Source organism: Bradysia coprophila, unplaced genomic scaffold, assembly GCF_014529535.1.
Source record: "Bradysia coprophila strain Holo2 unplaced genomic scaffold, BU_Bcop_v1 contig_137, whole genome shotgun sequence".
In the NCBI taxonomy this organism is placed as follows: Eukaryota; Metazoa; Arthropoda; class Insecta; order Diptera; family Sciaridae; genus Bradysia; species Bradysia coprophila.
The window spans coordinates 418,749-442,242 of record NW_023503408.1 but is presented as its reverse complement, the minus strand read 5'-3'; the positions used below and the strand labels follow the sequence as shown (position 1 = coordinate 442,242).

At 37.0% G+C, this 23,494-nt stretch overlaps 2 long non-coding RNA genes across 2 annotated transcripts; both read left to right on the top strand.

Moving 5' to 3' along the window:
• The first annotated feature begins 241 nt into the window (after positions 1-241).
• LOC119073110 lies at positions 242-999 on the top strand. Its single transcript, XR_005086992.1, has 2 exons — positions 242-346; positions 418-999. It is a non-coding gene; the product is annotated as an uncharacterized LOC119073110 (long non-coding RNA).
• Positions 1,000-17,281: 16,282 nt separating this feature from the next.
• On the top strand, positions 17,282-18,045 carry LOC119073109. Its single transcript, XR_005086991.1, has 2 exons — positions 17,282-17,380; positions 17,453-18,045. It is a non-coding gene; the product is annotated as an uncharacterized LOC119073109 (long non-coding RNA).
• Positions 18,046-23,494: the final 5,449 nt, after the last annotated feature.

Genomic DNA, 23,494 nt, shown 5'->3' with positions numbered 1-23,494 from the left:
GATATTAGCATACTGGAATGCGTTGGAATAAGATGCATTTATAATGCATCGAATGAATGCATCTTATTCGAACGCATTACAGTATGCTAATAACACAACACAACCATATCTTATACTGTCATCATTACGACGCATTTCGTTTCTAATACAATGTTAAAGCTTATGGACCGGTTCTGTGAGCTGAATATTTGTTGTGCGTAAAATAACAGTGAAGCCACGTGTTTGTGTCAACGCTTATACGTGTATAAAAGGACGAGAAGCACTTACAATTATCATCAGAGCAAACAAGTTCTTAGTCCAGATCAAAAGTCTGCAAGCTGAAATTCGATCAGTATCAATAATATCAGTGAGTTTTTATCATCCTGTTCTGCTGCTTCTTCTTTAAAAAAATATTTAATTAATTTTCCATTAAAACAGTTCAACAAAATACAGTTATCACAATGAAGTGCACCTTCGGTTGGATGATCATGGCTGTCTTGGTTATTTTGATTGCAACACCAGGATTATCAGAGCCGGTGCCAGAGCCAGAACCAGTTTTACCAATTGTACCAATTTTGACTGGTCTTGCTGTAGCAGGTGGAGTTGCTGGCGGTGCTTCAGCAATAGCACGAAAAGGTGTATCTGCAAATGCATGTGATAAAAATTGTTTTCTAAATAATTGGCAAGCACGTGATAGTAAATGTGGTGGCGGCGGCGGTAGATATTCTTATGCTGCACCTATTCAGGGAAGATGTTACTGTTGCAAATAAGAATTTTTGATTATTTTCCTATTTTCATTCGTTTAAACTGATTTTGAATCAGTTTCGTTGAAATGTTGATTATTTCTCAGTAAAAGTGTCATTTTTCGTGTAAAATGTACCGATTGAATTGTTGCAATTTTTTTAGAGAGTTTTTTTTATTGATTAAACGCTAATATTGTTGCAATAGTTTTCAAAAATCATGAAAAATATTTGGATGTAAAAGAGAAACGCAAATAAACAAAAAAATGTTCTAAATTCATCGGTTTTTTCTACTTTTTTTCTAAGTGAGAACTTCCTTTCAATATTCGATTTTCAGTCATCAGTGGAAATCGTGTGGAACTCTTCCGTTTGATAGGATTCATTTATGTAGTCTTGTTGACGTGACTCACAGCAAATGAAATTCTTCCGCTAATGCAAATTCTACCGATTACATCAATGCTACTGGGTCACCGAACCGTTAATGGTTAAAGAAGAAGAAAAGTTTCATGAATTGATAGTGTATAAAAAAGTACCTAGCAAGTATTAAGAAACTAGCGCCGGCATGATTGACAATGACACTCAAAATTTAGGTAAATAGGTAAAATAGGTAAAATTACACTATTATTAAATAGTTTGCGATGAAATAGAAGCACTACAAAATAAGAGTATAATTTTGATTATGCAATCTTAAACTCACTTCAAGCATGAGGGGTACTCTAAATCGCACAATGGAACTGGACGGTGTGCTATGTAACTATATTTGTATATCATTATAATGACCCGATGAAACAAAAGTATGCATTAAAGTAAAACCCTTGGAATGAAATTGATTGTAAATTCTGATTTGTTTTTTTATAATTTGAGTTATGATTCACCCTGTGTGTAAGAGAGAGTCCAATTAAAATGTAACAAAAATATTGCATGTTACGGATTCATATAATTAAGAAATAATTATTAAAATTTTATAATTTGAATTACTCTACAGTGAACGACATCTCAAAAGTCTCATATCTTATGATTTCCACGTTTTCAATGAATTCCACACATTCCACACAGCTCACACCGCTGTGGTAGTATGTGTCAGTATCAGTATCAGTATGATCCGCTGTGGTTGCCAAGGTTGTATATTATTCGGAGATAGCGCCAACAGCCTTTTTTCGTGGTGACATTAAATCAAAAAAAAATGGTCGCTGGTGTGTTGTGTTTCAAGTAAGTTGAATTCTTCGTTGTAACATTAACGCAAAAAAGAAGTGACAGCTGCGAAGAATTCACCTAATACAAATAATACCACAGTTGCGGTCATTTCTTTTTCTCGTTTACTGTGACAGTTAATCGCGCGACCATCTAATTAAAAATCTAAGTCGATGCGGTAACTTATTTGGTTTCATTAGACGTCACACGACAATCCTATAGGTTTATTCCGAGGCCATATGATTGTCGAATTTCATCCATAGAGATACAACCTCATCAATATTTATATGAAACCGATCTCTATGGATGAAATTGTGCTCGTTCGGCCAGTGACAATTCGTGTTTACAGCTATTTGGAGCAAAGCTATTTTGTCATTATGAATTTATGAATTTTCAAAGAAAGCAGAACGAAATGTAAAAATTGTGTTGTTTCAGAAATTGACAGATGGTGCAAATGAAATCTTCACTATGAAAATGTTGTGAAATTTTTGTCAGATAAAATAGAGATGCATTTATTTTAACTTGTCTTCCAACAAGAATTTGGCAAACGGATCTACCCTCACCTTTCAATGGACATGCCTTGGTACATGATTTTTTTTTCATTGTTCAACTGTCAGTCAGTTTTGCATTTTCTAATTGATTTCTTTAAATTTAATTTTAATGTTTGTGTACAATTTGTGAGTTCAAATTTAATTAATTTGGCGTGAACGTCGTCGAAAATTCAGCTTGAGGACATAAGTGTAAATGTGTATGCAGAAAATGCGTAAGCCAAGACTTTGCATTATTGTTTACAAAAATATCAACAATCAACGTCTTGGTCGTCTTTTCGCATGTAAATAAAACGACCACTTTTTGTCTTCAAATTATAAACTATGCAAGCCGAAGAACATTATTTTCATTTTCTATAGCGATGTGGAAAGAAACTTGTATTGTAATTGGCTCCGAAACGACGGTCAGTTGTCGCTCGGTGGCTCTATGGAGGAAAGATAAAAAAGAAGTAAAAATGTAATGTAATGAAAATATGAGAGACTAGCACTGATTCCCGGCCTTGGGCCGGGCTGTACTGATGATACTAATTTTAATTTTATTTAATAACGGACACAACTAACTCACACCTAACGTCACTTAGCGAGTTCAAACTTATATAAAATCATCTCTTTGGTAAGACCTACAAAATACATATTAAAAGTCCTTATTTAGATTGAGAATATTTTTCACATACTAACTATGATAATGCCTTTTTATATCGATAGATTTTCCTTCTAAGGCCTCTGACCATGATTTGCGAATAAGTTCTTCTTCGTTTTCTTCTTAATCATCCCGTTCACTGCTGAATGTACTATGTAGGCCCCCTCTTTTGTTTTCCATTCTGAACGATCCATTGCCATTCACTGCCAGTTTGTCCCCACAATTAGCTTGATCTGAGTTCGTCCATCTTTCTCGTGGCCTGCATATTACTTCTGTCATTGGTGGTCTCCAATTCATTATGGTTTTAGTCCAACGGTCGGCTGTCATTCTCGCAATATGTCCTGCCCAATTCCACTTCAGTAATGCTATCCATTCCATCACGTCTACGACTTTCGTTTGTTGCCGAATCCACTGATTCGCGATTTTATCTCTAAGAAAAATCCCAAGCATACTATATTCCATTGCGCTTTGTGCAACTCTGACCTTGTTCTCGGATGCTTTCGTTAGTGTTAAAGATTCTGCTCTATACGTCAGCGTCGGTAGGACACACGAATCAACAATTTTCCTCTTCACCACTGTTGTTCATTTTGCTTTTAAAAATCATCCTAAGTTCCATAGGCATGCGAAAATTAAACCGAACGTAGGTTTAATGAACACGGATCAAGGCAACGTTTCATCGTATTTGTACAATTGTATTAAATAACGTAAATATAGAGAATGTAGAGAATTAGAGTTGAACTTGAACTTGAAAATATTTTGATAAGTTTGTCACAAAAGAAATTCAAATTGATTGATTTTAGATTTTAGTTGTGTGTTGCTGATGATGGAGGATAGGTCCTTCGAAATGCATTCAACGTAATTTTGATAATAATTTTAGAAATTATATGAAATAAATCGGTGAAATCAATAAAGGAGTTTAATTATTTTCCAACCAGTAATTTATAACGATTTCACGTTTAAGATTCTTGATTTAAAAACATTTATCATCCTAAGTTTTCCGCACGTCGCCCATCCAAGACCAATCCTATTTTTGACCTCTACTGTCTGATTGTCTAGTCTATCAATAAAAAAAGGCATTATCATAGGTAGTGTGTGAAAAATATTCTCAATCTAAATAAGGACTTTTCATATGTACCTTGTAGCTTTTACCAAAGATATGATTTTATATAAGTTTGAACTCGCAAGGTGACGTTAGGTTTGATATGTTTTTCGATATTGCATCCCATTGCATTGAATGTAACAATCGTGATTTAAACATAATAACCATTTAGAGTCAGTTTTCTAAGGACTACTTTTTAAATTCCCTATGTACTAACGCTTCCATGGCCATGTATCAGCGCATAGGCGTGCGTGGAAGAAAAATTTTGTGCCGGCCCACCCAAGTCAAAGGCTACTTTTATACAAACAAGGCATCAGAACAGTCGGAGCGTTTGCTGCGACTTAGCCCCGTACGACCCGTAATCCTATTTCGTCCGTAACCATAATACGCCCGTAGCCGTAATACGCCCGGAACCCTAATACGTCTACAACCCTCTAATGCGTCTGTTACCAAAATGCAAGTCAAGTTGGGCATGGTCAAATTTACTGAAAGTGTTCATTTTTAAAATTGCGCACAGCGCAATTACGAAAGCCCGTACGAAGTACCTGTCAAATAAAACCAACAATTCACGACATTATTTTAGAAACCCAAAATTTTTTGCCAACTTTCCATTGGGTATTCAATTACCTCTCAAATGAAACAAAAATTAGCAAAATCGGATAATATTTACTCGATTTATGTGCAAAAAACACTTGGGGCCGAGTAGCGGCCTTAGTCCAAGGGACCAAATTTAAAACTTTTTTCGCCACGTTCTTTTCGGTATTCAATTATCTCTCAAACGAAACAAAAATTAGCAAAATCGGATGAGATTTACTCGATTTATGTGCAAAAAACACTTAGGGCCGAGTAGCGGCCTTAGTCCAAGGGCCCAAATTTGAAACTTTTTTTGCCATCTATTCGGCATTCAATTATCTCTCAAATGGAACAAAATCTAGCAAAATCGGATGAGATTTACTCGATTTATGTGCAAAAAACACTTAGGGCCGAGTAGCGGCCTTAGTCCAAGGGCCCAAATTTGAAACTTTTTTTGCCATCATTCTATTGGGCATTCAATTATCTCTCAAATGGAACAAAATCTAGCAAAATCGGATGAGATTTGCTCGATTTATGTGCAAAAAACACTTAGGGCCGAGTAGCGACCTTAGTCCAAGTGCCCAAATTTAAAACTTTTTTCGCCACCATTCTATTCGGCATTCAATTATCTCTCAAATGGAACAAAAACTAGCAAAATCGGATGAGATTTACTCGATTTATGTGCAAAAAACACTTAGGGCCGAGTAGCGGCCTTAGTCCAAGGGACCAAATTTGAAACTTTTTTCGCCATCATTCTTTTCGGTATTCAATTATCTCTCAAACGAAACAAAAATTAGCAAAATCGGATGAGATTTACTCGATTTATGTGCAAAAAACACTTAGGGCCGAGTAGCGGCCTTAGTCCAAGAGACCAAATTTGAAACTTTTTTTGCCATCATTCTATTCGGCATTCAATTATCTCTCAAATGAAACAAAAACTAGCAAAATCGGATGAGATTTACTCGATTTATGTGCAAAAAACACTTAGGGCCGAGTACCGACCTTTGAGCCCTCCCAACAAGCCCGGGTTGCATCTTACCCAAAAACAATGTTCAGCAACTTTGTTCTACTCGTCAATACCTTTCATTTGATATATCACAAGCAGCTATTGCGTGCGTATTTCGGTAGATATCGTCGAAAGACTGAAAAACACCTATAGGGCCCTAGCTCTGGAAGGGCCGACCCTACCATGTCCATTTTCGAACTTGACCTTACTTTTGTCGATACCAATCGGGGAAAAAAAGAATTTTGAAAAAAGGTTGTGATTTACTCAAGCTAGAGGGGTCACGGACGGACGGACGGACGGACGGACGGATGGACGGACGGACGGACGGACGGACGGATGGACGGACGGACGGACGGACGGATGGACGGACGGACGGACGGACGGATGGACGGACGGACGGACGGACGGATGGACGGACGGACGGACGGACGGACGGACATTTTTTTTATTGCGGATTCGTTATCTATGAACATAGACAAATGCTTTGCCCTTACCGTCTGCTTCCAATTCAACATGTTACAAACGGCATATTAATCTTATAAGCCCCCAGTACTTCGTACGGGGCTAAAAAGGTCGTCCGCCAGACGCGACGGCCGAATTACTGTCAGTTTCTTTAAAAAAATTTCAGCGCCCGCTGGATACCTGTTAGTTTTCTAAAAAGTTTCTGTCCACGCGACACAATTTTATTTTGTTTTTTTTTTTAATTATCTTGTATTTTCGACAGCTGAATCGAAAGTAAATCTTTTTGAAAACTCATAATATTTAACAACATACTTTGATTTCTCTAATGCGTGTCATTTGTGCAAATTTACGTCTGAGAAGTTTGGGTCGCCTACATGGTAGATAAGCTAAGGTAAGTCCGATAAATATTAACCCGTGGTTAGTTTTTTGTGGACATGTAAGATATTGGTATGAGTACCCAAAAAACAACTCAAGCAAATTGAAGAGGTATGAGTGACTTTAACTGTACAATTCAATTGATACAATATCATAAAATCGCTTGGTATATCTGTTACTCCACTGTGAAATTTCAAATACGTAAGTTAAGCTCCGTCTTACTTAGATAAAGTAAGACTTATGAGTAAACAATTTTTTGTCTTTGGCGTGAACGGCTCCTTACTGTTCGACGGCTGTGTTGTTTTTGAAATACATCCTCGGAGGTGTGGCCCCCTGACCAATCGGAGGCCGAGGTACCACTGTGTTTAAAGTAAAGAAGTCTGCCACACCGTGTCGTGGGGCGCATTCGAAGAACTTTTTCGCTGACCCATCGTTTTAGAAAGACACCCTAGCGGGTTCGGTCCACTGATTCATCCTTGGTGCACTGAGGTGAGCCGTAGTGCACCGAGGTGAAGCGTGGTGCACCGAGGTGAAGCATGGTGCACCGTCTTTGTGTTTTATATTATAGACTAGCGTTTGAAGCCGGGCTTCGCCCGGCATAAATTTGACATAAGGTAAATGACATTCTGAGTCTTAGATTATTTGAGTGAATATTGGCACAAAAGAACATTCTGAACATAACACGTATGGAAAAAACTAAAAAATTGACTACCCAAACTTTAAAAGACACAATGAATTCAAAAATATTTTTGATATATTACAACCCTTTATTTCGAAAATAGAATTATGAAAGTTTTACAGAGGAGGCTGTACACAATTTTTTAGAACACTTGTATGATTCACGGCCATTCTCAAGAATATTTGACATATCTGGTACTTAGTTATAGTTTTATTGATCGTCTTTCGGATTTTTTTGACGATATGGAAAATTGCAGAAATTTACTCTATGAACATGAACATTGCGTGTCCCAAAATACATGACAAATGGCTGAAACATGTCTTAACGTTGACATCGGGTGTTATTGCTTTTGATGTAAATTAAATTTATTAAAACCAAAAGATTTTGTATCCTTTTTGACCTAGGCCCAAATTCATTAAAACTCTCATGAAGTTAAGAAGTGCTAGAGAAACAACCCCAAATATAGGGATCGGGACCGTTTCATCACAACAAAAATTTGATAAAAAATTTTTAGAAAGAAAATTTAAAAAAAATCGTTGCAAAGTGGCAGATGATTAGTTTTTTTAGCCCCGTACGAAGTACGAAGGGGCTTATAGGATTACGATGCCGTGTGTAATTGATGGAATTCGAAGCAGACGGTAAGGGCAAAGTGTTTGCCTATGTTCATAGATAACGAATCCGCAATAAAAATTTTGTCTGTCCGTCTGTCCGTCTGTCCGTCTGTCACGTCGATATCTTAAGTAAATCAAATCCGATTTCAAAAAAAAAATTTTTCCCTGAAAGGTAGTTGAAATAGTGAGGCTAAATTCGAAGATGGGCGATTTTGGGTCGACCCCTCCAGAGCTGGGGCCCCATAAGTGCTTTAACGTTTTCCAAAGATTTCTCTGGCCATTTAAAGGCTACACTTGTAAGTGATACGTCAAATGAAAGGTATTTACAGTACCGATCGACGAAAAAAAAGTTTATGGAAATTGGATGACCGACTCGTGAGTTAGACCCCTTGGTGTGAACTAGGTACAGGGCGGCAATCCGTTTTTGCTTGTAGGTTAGTCAAATTTGAACGGATTTAGATGGATTTTAATTTATTAGATAGGTATTGACCGTACCAATCAGGGAAAAAAAAGTTTATGAAATTCGGTTTACCGGAGCGTGAGCTAGGTCTCTTGGAGTGAGCTTATATGTGGCTACTCGGCCGTACAGTGAAGGTGGTGTTTTTTGTTAATATCTCGAGTAAAATTTAACCGAATTTCATGATTTTTTTTTGTTTGAAAGGTACTAACGAATGTAAAGCAGCCGTTGTACTTTCCACCTCCTAACAAAATGGCCGTCGGCCGCCATTTTGGATTTTTATAAAATCAATATAAATCGGTGAAAATGATAATTCCAAAATCACTGATCAGTGGGAAGTGTAGTTTGTGTTACTTTTGAAAGGAACGTCGTACGGGGCTTCGTAATTGCGCTATGCGCAATTTTTAAGACGTACACATTGCATAAGAATTTTACGACGTTTACGGGCGCAATAGGCTTACGGTAAGAGTAGGGCGACGGACGAAGTAGGGTCACGTGCGCAATAGATGTACGGGTTTGTACGGGGCTCAGTCGCAGCAAACGCTCCGACTGTTCTGACGGCTCGTTTATTTCGAATGCCTTTCTTCAGGACATATTTTTCCCTGTAACAATTTCGTTAACTGTAGTTTCCTCAACATCTGCCACGTGTCACCTTTTTTTTAATTTTCTTTCTGAAACTTGTGTATAAAATTTATGTTATTCAAATTTTTGCATACAGGCGCAGAATGCGTCACTTTAAATGATGTTAGTTATTTTGTAAGGACCTTTTTCTCCTACCACCTTCTTTTGCAAGTTCTAAGGTTGAAGTGTTTACATATTAAAAGTTTCTTTTAGATTTTGACTAAGAAACAAATACCCCATGCCTTGTAACACCGAAGATAGCCGTCATCCACCCTCAAAACTCTGAAACTTTGCCGGAGAAACGAATATTTCATCTGCCATATAGTTCGAAAATCGAAAAGCCTAAAATTGAAACACTTTTCCAACTTTTGATCATTCGCTGATATTATTATCCCAAAGCTCTAAGACTTTACCGAAGAAACCAACATTCCATCTGCCTTCCGAAAACCACTCTAAAAACATAATTGAAACAGTAAATTCCACCTGCCCGACATTTTTCCAAAAAACAACATATGGTTAAAACTATTTGTGCAGAAGTTGGAATTTTCTGTGTAACTTCAGTTACAATATTTTAATTTCGAGAAGGTTGATACTTTCGTTTTTTATGTAGATCCTGTAGAATGCTAGTAGACCTGTTGTTATATACTTTATTAGTGGTAAAATTAATTAATTATTATAGAAAAAAGACTAAAGTTGGATCGGTCTTACGTTACAAAATTGATACTTTCACGTGTGGAATTTTTGATAACTTCTTTTAATGTTCAGATATAGTGTTCTTGGATCACATTGATGGGATTACTTCATCAAAATTAATTATGTTCATTTAAATTATTCAACTTTATAAAATGTTCTTACGTTACAATTCCAAAATATTTCGTGTGCGAAACACAGTTCACTTTGTGAAGTTCACATACACATACATTTATCACATATGAAAAACCAAAATTTTAACGCACACGGAAAAACGCTACGTTCACAAAGTTCTGTAGTTTTAGCCATATGTTATCTATTAGAACAACAAATATATCATTTTGTATGTCACACACACATAGCTACTAAAAAAGCTCGCGTACACCCATTTTTCAAATCTTATTTTGATCTAGAGCTTGACCTATAACCAAAATTTCAGGAAAATCTATAGAAACGTTTAGGAGTCACAAAATAGCCACTTTTCTATAAGAACTAACTAATTTCTCCTAAAACTATGATCGTGTGGGAGCTATGTCATTCATCGTCGTGAAACTTTTATAAAAAAACTCATATTTTTGTTTTGATTTCTAAAACCCGAAACGTTTCCACTCATTATTAAACCCCATTAAAACCCTGGCCGGGAAAGCTTAACTGGGAGCCTCCTTGAAATCCTGGCCGGGCCCATCCGTAGACCCGGCTGGGGAACTTGGGTGTAGTGAGATGCACTAATATGTAGTAAAATGTACCTAGGTGTAGCGAAATGTACCAAAGTGTAGTGAGATGCAGCGAAATGCATCAAAATGTGGTGTCATGCACTGCAGTGAAATGCAGTGAGTTAGGGTTTTATATATAAGATATTATAGATGTTTCGAACGGTTCAAAAACTTCGAAATATGTGAGACGTCTGAAGTGATCTAAATATATGGATAAATTTTCGGTCTGAAATGTTCTCGCCGCGGCCGCGGGCGGTATAATAGCATAGTATTAAACGGGGTATTATGTGTAAAGTGCGGTGTCAGATCTGAAAAAATTAGCAGTTATTTTTGTGAGTGCTGGTCGGATCATTCTGCAATCGTCAAAGAAAATTTTATTGGAAAATAGGAAAATTCTGTTTATTCTGTATGTTTTTTGTGAAGTTGTTTGTTTTGTGACGGAGGCACTTATTGATGTGTTTTGCATTTGAAAGGATGGAAGACGAAGTGACAAATAATCCTGTTGTAACTCCGGAAAATGTTGCAAGTGCGGAATATGGTCGAACAGCTGAATATGCCGGTACACCTGGTTACGTAGCAGCGGTCCAATATTTGGTTTCGCCGGAGGCAAAATTGCAGTTTATAGTACAAACCCCGAATGGGGCAAAAGTGAGTGGGATCGATAGGGGGAGGTCCCCTGATGACAAAACAACAAGAATCGGGACGCGGAAATGAATTCCGGACCAGGACTCACAAAAGTAAAGTTAATTGTTTGCGTATGTGTTATGTAGTCGTTGGCACTTCGTACAACGAACATGAAGTTATGTTCAAGCGCGCAGTCTAGTCGTCGGCATCTCGTACAAGGAACATAAAGTTGTGCTGTTGTGGGAGGGGGTAATCTAGTATTGTATTCGTCTAAAAAGCGCGAAAAGTTTAAAAAATATGAAAACTTTGGAGGGCTCTAACGCTTCGGGAGGGGTTTCCACGTCCCAATTATTGTTGCTTTGTCATCAGTGGACCTGTCTCTATTAATTTCGTCAAAAAAACGCGAAAATTTGAAAACAATATGAAAACTTTGGAGGGCCCTGGCGACGCGGGGAGGGGTTTCCGCGCCCAAATACTTGTTGTTTTGTCATCAGGGTATCTTCCCCTATCGATCACACCAACTTTTGCCCCAATCGATGTTTGTACTATAAACTGCAATTTAGCCGTTAATTATATCAAAACAAAGAAAATTCGATCAGTCAAACAATTAGATTTGTTCGATAATTTGATATATATATATTTACTCTTTATATGTTTTTCAAAATGCAACAAAGGAAACCGATTATCCATTGTATAAGTTTTGGAGACTGTTGGTCACATGTACTAACTGTAAAACTCGGGATTGTGCATCTATTTTACCAACTTTATTATTACGGATAGTTGATCCCTTTTACAAACTGCGACATAACAGAGTGTTGCCCCCTATAACAAACGGTAACATTACAGAGCGTATATTCCTTTTACAAACTGTAACATTACAGATTGTCGCTCCCTTTTACAAACTGTGACATAACAGAGTATTAAACGGCATATTAATCTTATAAGCCCCCAGTAGTTCGCACGGAGCTAAAAACGTTGGGGAAACTAGTAGAGAGAATCAAAGTAGACCAGGATAAACTCGAAAATGGTAAGGATGGTCCGGATCAGAAGAAGGCGGAAGCGACCAAATTACAAGAAGATCACAATTTGGACAAGTTGTAAAGACACCAAGCAGATGTAGATGTTAGTTTTTTATTTTTGGAAAGCGGAAACAAAAAAGAAAATGGTGGAAGGATGTAAATACAGAAATCAAAACTCGATTCAAAGCATTGGTCAGAATTCACTGTATTGACAAACGGCGAATAGTGGGATTACATCGCTGAAGAAGTCTTTCATTTTAACGAAATTCAAATATTTTTCACGATTTTTAAGACTATTGTAACAATTTAATCGGTAAATTTTACATGAAATATTAACAGAAGAAAAGACATTTACTTTAGACATAACTAACATTTCAACGAAAATTTATAATAAAATCAAAAATTATTATTTTTTGCAACAGTAACATCTTCCATGAATAGGTGCAGGAAAAGAAAATAATTTTGATTTTCCACCACATTTACTATTACGTACTTGCTCATTATGCCAACAATTGGATAGTTGACATGCATTTGAATTTGGTTCTCTTCTTATAGGAGTGCCTGAAACTCCTCCAGGCCATACTGGTTCTGGCTCTGGCACCGGCTCTGATAATCCTGGTGTTGCAATCAAAATAACCAAGACGGCCATGATCATCCAACCGAAGGTGCACTTCATTGTGATAACTGTATTTTGTGGAACTGTTTTAATGGAAAATTAATTAAATATTTTTTTAAAAGAAGAAGCAGCAAAACAGGATGTTAAAAACTCACTGATATTATTGATACTGATCGAATTTCAGCTTGCAGACTTTTGATCTGGACTAAGAACTTGTTTGCTCTGATGATAATTGTCAGTACTTCTCGTCCTTTTATACACGTATAAGCGTTGACTTAAGCACGTGGCTTCACTGTTATTTCATAACTGAAGTATTGAATATTACAGTTCAGCTCACAGAACCGGTCCATCAGCTACAACATTGTATTAGAAACGAAATGCGTCGTAATGATGACAGTATAAGATATGGTTGTGTTGTGTTATTAGAATACTGGAATGCGTTCGAATAAGATGCGTTCATTCGATGCATTATAAATGCATCTTATTCGAATCGAATGCATTCCAGTATGCTAATATCACAACCATATCGCATAGAGTTGACGAAAAGTTTAAAAGTCACTTTTACTATATTTTCAAACATTTTATTAGAAATTATTACTTTTCACAATAAATACAATTCAATTCTTAGTATTATTAATTTACCAGGGCATGCCTGGTTTACTGGAAATACTCACTCTCCCCTCATACAGCCTCATACCACAAGCTAAACATAACCATTTTAATGCCTTGGGCATAAATTTCGGAATTTTTCTCGCAATTTAGGCCCTCAGCATGAAAAGTTGTATACACATCTGTTGTGTACGGTTTATTTTAGGCACCTCTGTATGTCGACCTCACTTCGTTCGGGCTACAACTCGCGAAATTGCCTAAAATATACCGTCCATAACAGATACGTAAATAACTGTTGTCTCTCAGGAATTATTAATCAAAAACTAAAATGGACCATCGGTTTCTTCGGCAGTTTTGTAAAATTCTCAACGCTCGAAATTCCACTAGTACATTGTTTTCAAAAATACACTCAACTTTGCGAGCTGTGACTGGAAACTTAAAGTCGTCCAGGGGGACTTCTTCCCGGGCTCCACCGGAACTATCAACAATCAGCTCGGACACAGTTTTCGATGATCTAAGTAAACCATATTGAATCGGATAATGCGGAAATGTTATCCGCTTTGATCATATGTCAAATAGACTTACAATATTAAAAATAATAATATTACAAATGAAATCGATTCGAAGCTCACTAATTTGTTCTAGACATATGCATGCAAATCAAGCATGTGCAAGAAAAGGAAAATTGACACAAAAAACAACCATTTGGCATTCGCTGTGGAAATGCATTCGGATGATCATATAGTGATGAAACGATTAGGACAGGACCAATTTTAAATTCGAAGTCAGGAAATAAATTTGCACCAAAAACTTTTTTTATTACATTCTTTCAAAATGAACTGGAAACGATAGATCTAGTACAATTAAATATTTTCGTTCATTCGAGGTTTTTTGATCGGAGTGCACTGTCGTTCGAGTTGACAATAAAAATATTGTCAGTAAAATATTGTTTACGATATGACATGCGAGGACATCCTTTTATTTTATTTCCAAGTGGTCCAGGACGCGATAATTCCTAGTGACTAAATTGTAGTCTTTTGATTATGATAGCGTCTAATGGATAAGTCATAGATATTTTTTGTTCTTCTCCCCTGTTGCAGTTAATATTAAAATCAACTTTAGGCTCGATGGCTAGACAAACAACCAAACTGGAGTGTATGTGTGAATTGCATGTATACAGTGTATGTGTGACTGCTTAGCTTTCTGTCAATTATTTGTTCGGCCCAAGTTAACAAAATTTCCTTCACGTTTTCATTGATTTCTGGGCGCTCACTTTCTTTGATGAATATTTTGTCAATGTCCACGGAAGAAGCTCCAAATTTTTTTAAAATTTGGAGAAAGTATCTCAGTGGCCACACAGTGATTGCAGTACAGCGATAAAATTTGCAAATTTTGATGCAATTGTTCCCTGTAGGCTCGACAGTTTTTCTGTAGGGATCGACTTCGTCGAATATATCGTCTGGAATTACTTCTGCTTCCACATCAACATTTATAAGCGAAGGAGTGAGAAGTTGATCACCATCGGATGTCACTAAGCTTTTTAGTGTGTAGCTGTGACATACGTCGAGAGCATCACCATCCGCTTCAAAAGTAGTTCCATCTACATCATGTTGGTAACTGTCCGAATCGAAAGTGTCATATCGCAATGAACTTGTTTTATGGAACACCCCCAAGAGAACTTTCAAATCTGATGATTCCGCAATGTCCAAGAAAAAATTACCAACAGTCCTATCAGCTGCTTTCAAGTTTGAGAATAATAGGCCTGATTCAGAGTATTGGCCTCTTAAGGCGTAGACCAATTTGCTTTCACTCCTCCAATTTTCGAAAACAGAGCACAAATTTTTCGCACAAACGCTTCTTTGAGGTAGTCTTATTGTTGACGCTCGAACAGGCGCAGTGTTTTGTTTAGAAGACGAATTTTTAACCGATTTGGTAAGGCCATCAGTTTCACAGTTCTAGAACATTCTTTTAACTTAATATTTGAAGGAATAAGGAAGTGGAGCATCAGAAATACCCATTGATTGGATTCAAGCTCTATCACTTTCTGCAAAATGTTCAGCACTTCATTTTTAAATTTTGAATTTTCATTTAATTTACGACGTTTTGGGCCACCAGTATCATCAGGTGAAATGTTCATTTTGGTTGTTTTTTCTTTATAAACAAAATCAGTCGCTTGACGAATTGTTCGTTGACATTATTTGTCACCAAATAGTTTCAGAATACAAAGGATAAGGCAACCTTGGTTCCTTTGATAAAAAAAATTCCGTTCGATCAAAGCACTGCAAACAAAAGTAATCGTTGCCAAGTGGAGTACTATTTTGTATGAAATTATAACCCGAAATTGTGCCCATCTTCATTGGTCCGTTGGTTCGGTCTAACATTGTAATAGAGCGAATCTTGCACCTGACAACACTCTTCAAATAATTATTCGTTAGCTACCCAGTACAAGAATGACATGTGGAACGGAACTGAATAATTGAACCTTTCGATACAGTATTTACAAAAGTTAAATTTTTTCCAGAACTAAACAGCCACAATCTCTTGTGAAACAAGAGATGACTTGGAATGGTTCAAATCGTCACATTTTTGTGAAGCCCAAATGTAAGCCCTTCCAAGTTAATGCCACTGCCAATCCGTCTACTTTATGGATAGATGACACCGAAATTTTCCTTTTTTTACCAGACTTTTTTTACCTTTCCATTTGTACTCAATGATTTCTACGTCTACACATTGAATAGCTGTTGTTGATCTTACTTTGGTCGGAAGCCCACTTAATTTGAAATAAAATTTCTTGAGGTTTACGATTACATAAAATTCAGGAATATTCGAAAATCGAGAAATATTGTGAAATTTAATAAATTTTATCTGTCTAGAACGATAATCTCGAGCTTATCCCTTTAGGGAGTTTTTGTTTATCTCGATACATCTGTTCTCGACAGATAAAATATGATATGCACCTATTGCCAGACTGTTATTTTGACGTGTTGGCATTATGGCCCACGCCTTCGGCTAGGACAATAATGTCCTACACGTCAAAATAACAATCTTGGCAATAGGTGCATAATATATATAATTCTCTTGGACGAGGCACCTCACCCCTTTGAGTATGTTTAAACAATGAAGTAAAAGATTTATTTTATTTTATTGATCAACAATAAATTTAAATGAGCAAAAAATATTTTCAATGGACCCAGTTGTTTGGATTACGTTTGACCAAAACCTTGTAATCGGAAATAAAGTCTTGGATGATGGTCTCGTACTTTTTGATTAAAACCTTACACCCATTTTCATCAGATTCTTCATAAGTTTCTTCGTTAGATTTTTCATCAGATTTTGCATATTTCACTATCATGGATTCTAACGAAAATAAAGTTTTGTACCATTGGTCGATTACAATGTAATAACATTAGTTTGGCAATTCAAAGAAGTGATGTAGCCGCAATTTCAGGAACGTTACCTTCAACCTGCAAATTTTTTTTCATATAAATTAGTAGATTTTATAAGAAGCATTATTCACAGATTGTAAAAAAAATTATCAGAAAATAAAATATGTTTCACATGATTGCAACAATAAATTATTCAAAATTCGAATCGTTTTGCTTTTGTACACAATAAGAATATCGATGAATAAACCAGCTCAGGCAGAGAAATGCTTACAAGCGCCGAACACATAATAATAGTTGATTACAAACCGAGTTTACAATAATGAATTATTAATAATTTCAGTAGAAAAGCAATACGTCGTAATGATGACAGTATAAGATATGATTGTGATATTAGCATACTGGAATGCGTCGGATTAATAATGCATCGAATGAATGCATCTTATTCGAACGCATTACAGTATGCTAATAACACAACACAACCATATCTTATACTGTCATCATTTCGACGCATTTCGTTTCTAATGTTGAAGCTGATGGACCGGTTCTGTGAACTCTTATTACATTTCACTTCAATTATGAATATTTATTTTTGCGTAAAATAACAGTGAAGCCACGTGTTTATGGCAACGCTTATACGTGTATAAAAGGACGAGAAGTACTGACAATTATCATCAGAGCAAACAAGTTCTTAGTCCAGATCAAAAGTCTGCAAGCTGAAATTCGATCAGTATCAATAATATCAGTGAGTTTTTAACATCCTGTTCTGCTTCTTCTTCTTTTAAAAAAATATTTAATAATTTTTCAATTTAAACAGTTCAACAAAATACAGTTATCACAATGAAGTGCACCTTCGGTTGGATGATCATGGCTGTCTTGGTTACTTTGATTGCAACACCAGGATTATCAGATCCGGTGCCACAGCCAGAACCTGAACCAATTTTACCAATTGTAGGTATTCTTGCTGCTGCAGGTTCAGTTGCTGGCGGTGCTTCAGCAGCAGCAGGAACAGGTGTAGCTGCAAATGCATGTAGTAACGATTGTTTTCTAAATAATTGGCGAGCACGTGATAGTAAATGTGGTGGCGGCGGTAGATATTCTTATAATGCACCTATACAGGGAAAATGTTACTGTTGCAAATAAGAATTTTTGATTATTTTCCTAGTTTGATTAAAATTGATTTTGAATAAGTTTCGTTGAAATGTTAATTATTTCTCAGTAAAAGTGTCTTTTCTTCGTGTAAAATTTACCGATTGAATTGTTGCAATAGTTTTGAAAAATCAACTTTTTGAAGTTTTGCAAAAGCGACAGAAATAGGTCCCATTGAAAGACTTCACAAAACCTAAGATTGTATTGAGCCCTAAATTATCTCCAATTACAAATACCACAATAAATTTGACTCTTTTATAACGTAAATGTTTAACTGATATGCCCCGATTACTTTATTTATTAAGAGCAGCTATAATTGGTGAGAATATAGCGTTATTGTTACTGTCTTCCCTATCACCCGAAAAAAACAATACCAGGGGTAAGATGTACTGCTATTTTATACGCCCCTGAATGGGATCCAATTCCATTTAAGGGCGCGAAATCGTCAAAGTAACAAAGTGGTGGCAAAAAAAGAATTTTATCATCATGACCTTCGGTTTTTAAAAGAGATGTCCACAGTTTCTTCTTTTTCAGCCTGTTTCTATCCACTGCTGGATGTAGGCCTCTCCAACTTCTTTCCATTTCGTACGATCCATTGCCATTTGCTGCCAGTTTGTACCTGCAATATTCTTAATTCCGTTTGTCCATCTCTCTGGTGGTCTACCTATAGCTCGTCTTTTATATGGTCGCCAGTTCATGATCTCTTTGGTCCAACGTTCGTCTGTCCTTCTTGCAATATGTCCCGCCCAGCTCCATTTCAGAGTTGCTATTCTTTCCATGACATCAACGACCCTGGTTTGTTGTCGAATCCGTTGATTCGTCATTCTGTCTCTGAGTGTTATTCCAAGCATACTCCGTTCCATGGCTCTTTGTGTCACTCTCAATGGAAGGACACAAGTGTCGAAAACTTTGCGTTTCAGACTATCATTCATTTTTATATGGAGATGAGACTGGATGAGTCTAGTTATTTCGAACCTTTGAGACCGATAATTCATCCAAAAATTCATCGGAATTCATCCGAAAGTAATGAGAGGTCTCATTTCAAAGATTTATGGAGGATATTCGAGGCTGGATGAGTGGTCTCATTTCGGATTTGTTAGACGTTGTGAGACTGGATGAGTGGTCTCATTTCAGGATTTGTTAGACGTTGTGAGACTGGATGAGTGGTCTCATTTTGGATTTGTTAGACGTCGTGAGACTGGATGAGTGGTCTCATTTTGAAATTGTTAGACGTTGTGAGACTGAATGAGGATAAATGAGTGTCTTATTTAAAAAAAAAACTGTTTCAGACGTTTCAGACTTCTAATTTTTGAGTTTTTTCCAGACTGTTTGAGACTTCTCTTTTTTGAGTTTTTTCTAGACTGTTTGAGACTTTTAATCTTTGAGTTTTTTCTAGGCCGTTTTGAGACTTCTCTTTTTTGAGTTTTTTCTAGACCGTTTTGAGACTTCTCTTTTTTGAGTTTTTTCTAGACCGTTTGAGACTTTTCAAATTTGATTTCCTTTTAGGCTATGCTTTGGAACTTTTTTCTTCGTTCGCAAGATTTTTTTTGTACTTCCTCTGTTGAGTTCACAGATGGCCACTGCCCTTTTACTTTTCTTATAATTCGCTAGACCAAATCGACTGAAATTATTTAGAGAATCGTTAGTAATATTTGATTTTTTTTACCTTTTTCTTATTTGTAATGTTTTTTCTGGTCACCCATCCAAGTACTAACCGCGACGAATGATGCTTAACTTTCAATTTGGACTGCCATCGACGTTACGCATGTTGCTAAATCAGATATATCTATTAGTAGTTTTATTTATTAGTATTGCTGAGACCGGTTGAGTGGTCTCATTTGAAGAAAATATTTTCCTCGATTTCTGAGACTGGTTGAGGGGGCTCATTAAAAGTTTTTTTTTTATTCGACTTCTGAGAATGGTTGAGGTGTCTCATTAAAAGTTTTTTTTTTAATTCGACTTCTGAGACTGGTTGAGGGGTCTCATTTGGAGAAAATATTTTCCTCGATTTCTGAGACTGGTTGAGGGGTCTCATTTGACGAAAATATTTTCCTTGATTTCTTCAAATGAGACCACTCAACCAGCCTCAAAAGTAAAAAAAAAAATATTTTCATCAAATGAGATCACTCAACCAACCTCAAAAATCGAAGAAAATATTTTCTTCAAATGAGACCACTCAACCAGCCTCAAAAGTCGAAAAAAATATTTTCGTCAAATAAGACCACTCAACCAACCTCAAAAATCGAAGAAAATATTTTCTTCAAATGAGACCACTCAACCAGCCTCAAAAGTCGAAAAAAATATTTTCGTCAAATGAGACCACTCAACCAGCTTCAAAAGTCGAAAAAAATATTTTTGTTCAATGAGACCACTCAGCCAGCCTCAAAAGTCGAAAAAAATATTTTCGTCAAATGAGACCACTCAACCAACCTCAAAAATCGAAGAAAAAGTTTTCGTCAAGTGAGACCACTCAACCAGCCTCAAAAGTCGAAAAAAATATTTTTGTTAAATGAGACCACTCAATCAACCTCAAAAGTCGAAGAAAATATTTTCTTCAAATGAGACCACTCAACCAACCTCAAAAGTCGAAAAAAATATTTTTGTCAAATGAGACCACTCAGCCAGCCTCAAAAGTCGAAAAAAATATTTTCGTCAAATGAGACCACTCAACCAACCTCAAAAATCGAAGAAAAAGTTTTCGTCAAATGAGACCACTCAACCAGCCTCAAAAGTCGAAAAAAATATTTTTGTTAAATGAGACCACTCAACCAACCTCAAAAGTCGAAAAAATATTTTTGTCAAATGAGACCACTCTGCCAGCCTCAAAAGTTGAAGAAAATATTTTCGTCAAATGAGACCACTCAGTCGGTCTCAGCAATTGAATAAAATACTCGAAAAGTATCTGAAAAATCTTCCACGGTGAGACTGCTCACTTAGCCTCGACAATTCCGTCAAAGAATACCAGAAAAGAGACTTCTCATTCGGTCTCATGCGGTCTGTAAACTTATCCACTGTGAGACTGCTCACTTAGTCTCGACAATTCCATCAAAAAATACTCGAAAAGAGACTTCTCATTCGGACTCAATAGATCTCGAAGATGACAATTTGTTCATCCAAAAGTTTCATCACACAAAAAAAGAATTTTGAGACTGCATTGAGACTACCAACCATTTTTAGACCGAAATGAGACCGTTGAGAATACTTTTTTCGTGGTCTCATGAGTCCGACATTTTTACCCGGGGATACACACATGGCGAATATGTTCTTTGTTCTCAACAATTATTTCATTATTTGCCGTGATGTGGGTGGTCAAAGTTTTACTTTCTGAGCCTGTAATTTGTAATCTGAGCCTGTAAATTAAACATCCAGTTTCAAAGCTGGTATGTTCGACACACTGAAATAATTTGGAAGGAAAAAGTCTGGCCGAATTACTTTAGCTTTGTAGATGGGCAAATATGGCGCGTCGATTGTCTTCAATGCACATTATGTACATATACAATAGCAGTGGTGTGATCAACTGTCAACGATATTCCGAGGTAAATCGGTCTTTGCTCTGAACTGTGTTTTGTACGTGGTAAGTCAGGCGAATTTGTATTGAAATGGAATATCGTGTACAGGCAGTTGCGACAAGCTTTGCTATGCCTAGCTGATGTCCCACTCAGCAGTTATGTTGTTGCTTTGACACTCTGTTGCCTTGTGTCAACCGCCGGTTCAACTTCCAATCGGTTTGTGGAACGGAAGTTTTTGCCTTGGATATGGTTCGCCAACGAGACCGTTCCAGTGAGCGAAAATTACATGTTTGCCTTGGATATGGCTTGTCAGCTAGACTTTTCCGATGCGCGAAACCTTTCGAGCTACAGGGTGGCTGAGGTCAGCGGGTGGATAAGTGATGGCATACTGCAGAGAAGGGATGGCAGGTGGCTCGGTTCTGTTTTTGTCGAGGCCCAAACAGGAAAGTCATTTCGATTTTATGACTAGACCTGGATTGGATTTAGTCGCATAAATAGTTTGGAAGGGAAAATTTCCGGTATTATTGCGAATACACACAGCTCTGTATGAATAAGTTGCGCGTCGATTGTTTTCAATGTGTATGCAATGCATACATCAGCAGTAGTGTGAATAACTGTCAACAATGTTCCGAAACAAATCAGTCACATTTGCTCTGAACTGTGTTTTGTACGTAGTGGACCAGGTGAATTTGTATTGATTTCGGTTTACGTTGTGACAGACGTACCAGCGCTTTGGCTAGCTGTCGTCCCACTCAGTGTCTATGCTATTGGTTTAACTGATATCTCGCTACAGAGAAGAGATGACATTTGGCTTGGTTCCGTCTTAGTCGAGGCACAAACAGGAGAATTTTAACGATTCTACAAATGTGTAGAATACCTGGATTGTCCTCGACACCCGGCCGCTGGTATGAGGCTTGCGATTTAGAAAGGTCGGGAGAGGTTGATGTGTGGAGTGGAGGTCCGGAAAAGGGCTTCCAAAAGATTTTAATGATGACTGAGTAGCACAAAGGATCCCAAGATCTGTGTGCGTCGATCAGAAATGGTCGGCTCAAACTGACGAAATCTACTTACTAATTGAGTTGAGTTGAGATGTGAATCTCAACTCAATTCCTAATTTTCGTCTCGCCGTAAGGGACTGTTCATAAATGACGTCCGCGGTCTGGGGGAGGGGGACTCGAGAAAACGTGGCGGCCCTAACAAAATTGGGTCAAATTTGACCATTTTTGCGTTTTGTTGGTTCCTAGGAGCAATCCGGCCCATTGTCTCGGAGCGATGCGGAGGGCCACAATGCGAGCCGGGCGCCGGACCGAAGGAGTTAATTTTTTAGACAGGCTAGGTCTTTTTAGAATTTTGATCGATGCTACCTAGTGCTTGGCGCAAAGTAGTTAATGAGAACTTAAAATATGAACGTCAATGATGCCGATCGACACAATCAAAAATGAAACTGAATTTGTATTTAGGTGAATTCTTCGCAGCGGTCTTTTATTTTTTAACGTTAATGCCACAGCGAAGAGTTCAACTAATTTGAAACGCAACAGCAACACAGTAGCAACCAGTTGTTTTTGATTTGATGCCACCACGAAAAAAGGATGTTGGCCCAACCTCCTAATAATATACATTCTTGGCAACCACAGCGGATCATACTGATACATAGTGTGCAATAGTACATTTTCTACCTTGGTGTATATTTCGAGAATAACTTCGTATGTACAATTGTGTATAACGAGCGCCAGCGAGTGTATATACAATTGTACATAAGAAGTGATTCGAGAAATATACACCAAGGTAGAACAATGTTTTATCTCCTGCAAGCTGATATTTCATACATTAGCGAAATAACCACAAAAATTTGGATTTAAAATTAATTAATTAAGCATGTTGTTTTAAAACGCATTCACAACAAAAAAACATCATACAGAGAATCCTTTATTTACTTACTCACACACATATACTATCCACCTCAACATTTCGTTCAAATCACATCCTTCCGACTACTCTGATTATTTGATCGATGTAGAAGTGACTAACCAACCACTACCGACACCAATTGCATCTCGTTATGTGATTTGTTGGCGTAGTGGTCAGTATGTTTGGTTGATATGCTGCTGGTCCCGTGTTCGCTTCCGCCGTTCGGCGTTTTTTTTTTTTCAAATATGTAGATGGAAAGTAAATTTACCCTAGGTGGGTTATGTGTGAATTAT